The sequence below is a fragment of the Nyctereutes procyonoides genome, unplaced genomic scaffold (assembly GCF_905146905.1).
Source record: "Nyctereutes procyonoides isolate TBG_1078 unplaced genomic scaffold, NYPRO_anot_genome, whole genome shotgun sequence".
In the NCBI taxonomy this organism is placed as follows: Eukaryota; Metazoa; Chordata; class Mammalia; order Carnivora; family Canidae; genus Nyctereutes; species Nyctereutes procyonoides.
The window spans coordinates 41,637,154-41,645,323 of NW_026575052.1; the positions used below are offsets into that span (position 1 = coordinate 41,637,154).

At 41.4% G+C, this 8,170-nt stretch overlaps 1 pseudogene; it reads right to left on the reverse strand.

Annotated features, from left to right (window-relative positions):
• Window positions 1-5,437: 5,437 nt before the first annotated feature.
• Window positions 5,438-6,605, reverse strand: LOC129514091 (dual specificity protein phosphatase 5-like; annotated as a pseudogene).
• Window positions 6,606-8,170: the final 1,565 nt, after the last annotated feature.

Genomic DNA, 8,170 nt, shown 5'->3' on the forward strand with positions numbered 1-8,170 from the left:
AACTTCTATAAAATCATCTTTTATTTGAAAGAATATAAAGCAATATAAAACATATGAAGCAATATAGAGCAAGAATATCTAGCATAAGAAGCTTATAAAGCAATGAAAAAAAGACAAAATTAGGGATCCCTGGGTGTCTCAGCGGTTTGGTGCCGGCCTGTGGCCCAGGGCGTGATCCTGGTAGTCCCGGGATCGAGTCCCGCATAGGGCTCCCTGCGTGAAGCCTGCTTCTCCCTTTGCCTCTGTCTCTGCCTCTTTCTCTCTCTGTCTCTCATGAGTAAATAAATAAAATGTTAAACAAAAAGACAAAATTATATAGTATTTAGATGGAACCCATTACATTACACTAAGTACATTAGATTTGTTAAAGCAATTCTACGGTCATCGTTTTGTCAGAGACTTTCGTACCTTAAGCTATAGACAAGTAACTGGGATGAAAATAACACACATTTATTAGAGTGTGTGTTTCGGTCAGAGCGCCTTGAAGTTTTTTCAACATCCAATATAGGAAGGAAAATTTTAAGATTTGGCTAGCATCCTGGTGCTGGTTTGCATCACTCAGAATGAAGAAAAGGAAGCATATGAAATGTCGTGGTTTGGGGATATCAGTCCTGCAGTCTGGATAACTTGTAATAAATCATACTGCTAATGGAAGTGTAATCATATATGCTTGATTAAGACTGGATAGAGACCAGGATAACTGGATTCCACATCACAGAAGCCACAGTTCATCATCATTCATTCATCTGTTGTTTTTTTTTTGTTTGTTTGTTTGTTTTTTGTTTTTTGTTTCCCCCTGCAGGTATCCAGGCTAAGGTTGTAATGAAATAGGTTTCCTATTGATTCTAGAGCACGAGGGCAGGTTCTTTCTGTTTTGTTTTGTTTTTTTTTTTATGAGAGGAAATATGAATGAGGCTCCCAAGAGACATTATTTCTATAAATAACATTCCTATCTTTCTACTTTCACCTTTTTGGTTTCTCTAGGATCAAAGGATTGGAAGGGCCATGGGTAGGACAGTATTCCTACCTGAACGGGCTCAGATAATATAAAGTTATTTTTTTCTACATGTTGGTTTGGCAATGGAACAATATCCCATTAAGAGGAAAGTCTGAGAAGACCTTTGTTGAAAGGATACCCTCCTATCCCTATTTTAAGGACATACAAATTTCAGTGGATATAGAGTAATTTAGGGTAAATTCATCCATATGCCCATTTTTAAAATCTTTTTTTCTTTCATATAGTCATTTACTCAAAGATGCTTTCCAGATACCAGGCACTGTGATCAAAGCTATGATTCAAATATAAAAGTACTTTAGTCCTTGAGCTCGAGAAGTTTTCATTCTAGTGGGAGAGACCAAACATTCAAAACAAAAGTTATAATATGGTCAGATACATGCCATTATGAAGATATTATGGAAACTAATGCATAAGAGCCCCTTTACTTACTGGTTAGTATAATAATAATATGCCAGGCATTCAGAGTTTCAGATTAGCTAAAGTCTAGCTCTAGATTGCCTGTATTTAAATCCCATCCCTTCTCCTTCATAATTGTGTGGCCACAGACAAGTTAGGTGACTAGCGTGTGGCTCGATTTCATCATTTGTAAAGTGGAGATAATAATTACACTTCTTGCATAAGGCTGATACCAAGATAAAACAAGTTGATATATGTAAAACACTAGAATTAGTAATATTTAGCAGTGTTTATAGATACTATATAAATGTTAATTATAATTATCACGCCTTATTTTCAAAATAGACTAAACATTCCATTAGAGTAGTAATCTCCAAAGATAATCTCATTGGAAGCAGGAAGAAAATACTAGAAATTCTTTCCTATTTATTTCTACTATCCTTTTCAATTTCTAGTTTTGTATGTCTTATAAAATGTATAATATATTAGTAGAGAAGTATACATATATAGTTTATTAATCAATGAATTAACATGTATATAGATATTGCAATGGATGTTAATTTCTTGTAACTGGTACTCAGAAGCTTAGAAATGATCCCATTACTCAAGTATATGACACTTCTGTCCACAGAAGGGACTTGTAATTTATAATTTTCAAAGCATCGTTACATATATCACCTCAAGTGCCAGGAATATACTAAGCATATTAGTAACTATGTACTTTTTATCAGCTTCTGATTCTTGCCACATCCAAGTGGACAAAAGTGAATGGTGCAGACATAGGCATACTAGAGTAAATGATCTGAGGTCAATCCCTACACCTTTGATGAGGCATTTGCTAGTCTTTGAAGGGCCTCAAAGAAGTTGTTTCGTATTTTGCTAGCCTATGTGCTCAGCATACATACTCAGCTATTGCATGGCAATACTCATGAAATACAAAAATCCATCGGAGTATGAGCTGCACATATTATTGCTTAACATTTTCTCCAGTATGATGGGTAATGAATGATCTTTTTTTGGTGTTTACTTTCTTGAGATTTTAAAAGTCCTAAGAGGCAAGTATACAAAAACATTTACTATGTAAAACAATCTGGTCTTCCTGACTACATGACTCATTTTCAGATTTGTGTAAAAGAAACTGAAGACGCCACCAAAAACAACAGCTGCTTAGCTATAAATTACAAAAACAAGCCTCTCTTGCAAAATTATTATTGAAGGGCTTTATTTAAAGCAATTTTCAAATTCAGGAAGGATTTCACTTAATACATTCACACTTGATATAGCTTTTGAAGGCATTTAGGGAAGATCTGGGGATTATTACAGGAGCAACCTCCTCTTCCTTCACTGATAATGTGAAGATTAATTTATGTAACCAAAAGGAAAGCCATGTTTGCTAGAAATTCCATAAGCTCACTACTCATTTAATTCAGGTTCCATAAGATCCTGTTCATTAAAAACCAAAGCTTCTCAAGCCAAAAGAGTTATCAACTTCTCACTTACTAGAAAGATAACACAGAGGAGATGGTGGTAATTAGTGGGAAACTTTGGGACATACAAATTATTTGCTTTGGAAATTCTGTTCTCAGTAAAAAACAAAAAACAAAAAAACCCATAAAAACCCCAAAAAAACAAAAAACAAAAAATCTATTCCCTTTACCAAAGCTCATTTCCCTAAATTGAATTATTCTCTGGTTTTGCTTTGTATGTCTTGACTTTTAAGAGACAAAAATCCAAAGCATTTGTCTTAACTTAGAGTCTACTCTGCATTTGCTACTGACTCATGCTTGCCTTGGGCAAGTCATTACCGCTTCCTTCCTCAGTTTCTCCAACTGCAAAACAAGGATAATAATGCCTACCTCATAAGCTTGCTGTGTGAGTTCATTAGCTAATGCTGGTAAAACATTTCTAAAGATGGAATGTACTGATTATCATTACTTTTGATATATTTATTTATATAATTTGGGATATTTTTTAATGAGAATAGACCTCTGAAATTTTTTTTCCTCTGAAATTTTTAATGAGAATAAATAGACCTCAAGTTTCTTTCGTATATGTGTGTCAATGTGATTTGATCTTCTAAGAAAAACAAATATTGTGAGCCGCCAGTTTGTTAATAAAGTTTGACTTACCTTGAATGTTTAATTAACAGACTATTTCTATGATATTTAGAATAAGCAGTAAGTGTTGGGAAGCATGAAGAGGATTGAACTGTCTTCTTATGTCTTTGCTGTTTTTTAATTTTTGGAGATCCAAATTTTTCCTCTTCTTGAACAAAAGAATGTTGGGAGTATGAATTTCAAATGCTATATTCTTTCCATTGATACTTCCTTTGATATTTTCCAGATTTAGTAAATTTTATCCTTTTTACCTGTTGGGTTTCTTTTTTTAAGAATTCCAGAGCCGCAGGGGCACCTGGCAGCTCCGTGGTTGAGTTTCTGCCTTTGGTTCAGGTTGCGGTCCACAGGGAGCCTGCTTCTCCCTCTGGCTATGTCTCTGCCTCTCTCTCTCTCTCATGAATACATAAATAAAATCTAAAAAAAAATTCCAGAGCTGCAAAACACACCAGGCATAGCCTATTGTCAATGAATTAATACATTGAGTGAACACTTTTCTACTAATCCTGTTCTTGGTAATGTGGGTTAGATGATCTCAAAGTGTAGTCACAGGACCAGCATCACCTGGGAACATGTTAGATAGGTAAATTTTGAACCTAACCTAAGACCTCTGAATCAGGGACTCTGAGGAGGGAGTTTAGCAATCTGTGCTTTAACAAATCGTCTTGGTGATTCTAATGTTTGCTAAAGTCCAAGAAGCACTGCTCTGGAGGATAGAGAGTTGGGTTAGAGTGTTCATAACTTGTAAACTGTCCACATCTGTGTTTGCTGTCAGCATTTGAACTGATATAGTCTGCCAATGCACACCTTCTATCTACTATGATATACTTGTGCTTTGGGGTTTAATTTAAGAAGCACTCTGTATTATTACTTCTTGCACCTCTATAACCAGGAGTAGGTGTTGATGTCGCCCTGGGAATGTAAAATTCTCTTACCTAAATTCAATTCTTCTAGGATTCATAATCAGTCCTACACTGTAGGGGTTAGAAAAAGGCCCACATCTGTGTAGAAGGATATTCATGGAATTACTGCTTTTACCTTTGAAGAAATAACCTGCAGACAAAAAAATAGTAGTACCACATCTGTAAATCCCAGAAATCAACAGCTTGAAGACAACCCTGGGGGCAGAGAAGAAAATGCCTGTTGTAAGAGATGAGACAAGCACATACAAGGACAACTAGCTGAGGGAAACTAGCTGGGGGAAACTAATATTTCAATTCCACCTGACTTAGTAGGTACTTTTGTTCTCCTTCTACCTGATGCGACCACCTCACAGGCCTGATTTGGATTAAAGTCTGAAGAACTTTCTTCAAATGAGACAAGAGATGGTTTGAGGAGAGGTGCAATAAGAAAGACTCAAGTATGAATAAGAATCACACAAAGTTTAAAATCGGGGAAGAATCTCTAGGGGACAGGACACTCAGAAAGGTCCATGTCTCCCTACTTCAACCAATTGCCTCCATTGGGCCCATGAAGGAGTCTCAAAAACATCTGAGGTTTCAAATCAGTATATAGACTGTCCCTACAAACGCTGTTGGTTTATTTTCCTGACTGGATAATGATAAGCTTGTGCCCTGAAGCAACGGAAACAGATTCTGAGATTGCCAAAGTTAAAGTAAGGTGGAAATTATGCTTCCTTCAAAATGCATTGGCTTCATGACCACTTTTTTTCTTAATCTAGCAACTGCTTTTTTCCATTTTGCTAGAAGTTATCTATTGCCTTAAGCTTGAAATGAAAAGGTGAACTAGGAGGTGTACGGACTGTGCAGTCCTGAGAAGGCACCTGGTCTGGAAGTACAGTAGTCAGCACATGCTGTGCTCTCATAATAGCTTGACTTTCCTTTAGTCCCAAAAATCTATCCCTAAAGTTGGTCTGAAGTTCATTCGCAGGCCTGGTGACTACTTACTATCACTCATGGTAGAAAAGAGTGAGTTTTTCTGTATTGCAAAGGTATGAAATGTCTGAGTTCAAAAAATAAAATCGCAGTTGCTGGGGTTGGGCTAATTCCCCCAGCCCAGTTTTTGTAGGATGTGGCTGTGGCCACGAGGCTCCTGCTGAATGGATGGGCACCGAAACCATCACTGAGGTAGGGAATGTGCAGTAGGAACCCTGCATATCAGGGCTCAGCATCTGCAAATGGGCCATGAATAAAGAGCTGGCTGCCTCTCCTTGGCAGAGGGATCCTGGGGAGTGGGTGTGGAAGGCAGGATCTCAGACTCGTATCGCAGGAGCTGCTGGCCTATGAAGCCAAATTTGGGGAAGACCGCACTCCTCCTCTGCTGGATGTGATCAAAGGCATCCTTCAGGCAGAACTGCTTGGTCTTCATTAGGTAAGCCATGCACGCAGATGGTGTGTGAATGGGGGACCCCAGCCTTGCTTCCCCTTTCCCTGACTTAGTGAAGCCTACTGCTTCTTAAAATTAGCGGGAGCTAATGTCAGCCGTGTGACTGTCTTACACGGGATCCATTTGTACCGCAGGTGGACCATGCAGGATTCCAATGTCCGCTGGGAGACACATAGCAGGGCTGTGATACGCGTGTTGGCCAAGAGCTCGCACTTGCAAGCACGGCAGGTACTTCCAAGGTGGAGCAACGGAAGGGTTGCATCTGGGCCGTCCTGGTCGTAAGCAGGCCTGCAGCTGATGTTGCGCGCTGGTCTCCTGCACTGGCTCCTGAGGGCTTTCTTGGTTTCAACCTCCTCTCGTGCAATGGGTTTTACATCCATGGAGCCCTCAGGATATTCTGAACGGAAAGCCTTTGAGGAAGTAGACTGCGGCCCCCAAGAAGCAAGGCGGGAAGTGCGGGGCGCAGGGCGCCCACGTTGCCGTCCTCGGGAAGCCCGCTGTCCCGCACGCGGCTGTCTGCGGCAGCAGCTGCGCATGCGCACGCCGCCTTCCCCGGCAGCTCGCAGTGTCGTGGCCGCGCTGCCATGTCCGACGCAGCACCCCCCGAGACTGGTGTGGAGGGAGGGGCGCTGAAGATTTTGGTCAGGCGTTTTTGCGGGGTGGAGCCATTGGATTACCCCAGCCTTCCCAGGTGAATGGGAGCTCTCCTGCCCAATGACGTGGCAGGTCATTTTCCCTCAGGTCCGCCGGTAAGTAACTGCTGCTCTGTCTGGTCCCTGTCAGGGGTCAGGAATGTTCCAGAGCTTCCCGGTAGCGTTTCGTGGACTGGTGGGGGGGAGTGGGATGTAAATGACCACCTAGTCTGCCGATGCTGTAAGTATGGGCTGTGGCTGCGGTGCTGCCCTCGCTCGTGTCCTGTGTTGCTTCGAGGGGCGCCCCTGCCGGCTCCTGGCTCCCCCAGGTCTGTCCGTCGTCCCTTAGGTCAGACGCTTCTCCCTGATGACAAACCCGACACGTGTGTGGACCACCTGAACACATGCCTGATAGAAAAGTGTGGCTGCCTTGACATTCTCTGGAGGCTCCCTGTGGCCCCATAGCCGCTCAAGTCTCAGGACTTCAGGGAGGGACTGGAGAGTCCTCACCGTGACGAGAGCTTTTCGGAGGGAGAGTGAAATTGGGTTTCTGTTTCTCAAAAATGGATGAATTTATGGGAGTAACGCCTCACGGGACACTTGTGTTTGATACGGTGGAGGCCCGTCTAGTGCTGATCTCATCACCCCCTTCACTGCGGGGAGCTGGGCCTGTTCTGTATGAGCGTCTGACTAGTGCTCTGCCCTGGATTATGTGTTAGCCAGGCTTGGTGCCACCTTCAAGGTCACTTAGGTTGGGAAGGAGGAGCTGGAATGGGTGTGTTTGCCTTTGGGGTGAGGGTAAAACTTGTTGTCAAACAGGTCTCTGATTGGGATACAACCAGTCCCCTGTTCTTGTCCTTCTTTGTGTCATAGACCTTGGGCTGGCCCAGAGCTGACCTGGACCTCGGGCTATTGGCTCCTCACCATCTAGCATGCCCAACCTATTTGGAGGACTCTGTCATGGGCTAGCTTGGGTGCAGGACACTAAGGCATTAACTATTAGTGTCAGTTGAGAGCCTGGGAATCTCTGGGTTTGGAAGATGTTGCCTGACACCCATCTTTGGTTGAAGGGTGGGCCTTTGGTCTCATAGAAAGGTTAAGTTTCTCTTTGTCATTGAAGGAGCTTCCTAATGACTCCTTAATTTTATTATAGTAGGTTTTTAATTATCATTAATAACCTTCTTTAACCATAGTACCAGAGTTGTGGTCTCTTAACATTGGATATGTATCTCTTAGGCGACACTAACATAGATAATATATTATTCCACTTATATGAGGTACCTTAGAAGAGTCAAATTCATAGACATAGAAAATATAACGGTGGTTGACAAGGCCTGGGAAGAGCAGGGAGTAGGGAGAAATTGTTTAATTGGTACAGAGTTTCAGTTTAGGATGATGATGAGTTCTGGAGATGGAAGCTGATAATGGTCCACAACAATGTGAACTTACTTAATGTCACAGAACTGTACACTTAAAAAATGATTAAGATGGCAAATTTTATTTTGTCTTTTTACCACAATTAAAAGTATGTATCTTAAAAAAAGCAAAAATGATATTGTTAGGATAATGGATACTGTTAGCTGGCAGGTGGGGGTAGTTGTGGCCCCAGGGGAGCATGAAGGGAGCTCTCTAGGTATGGGGAATGTTCTTAATCTGTGTGGTGG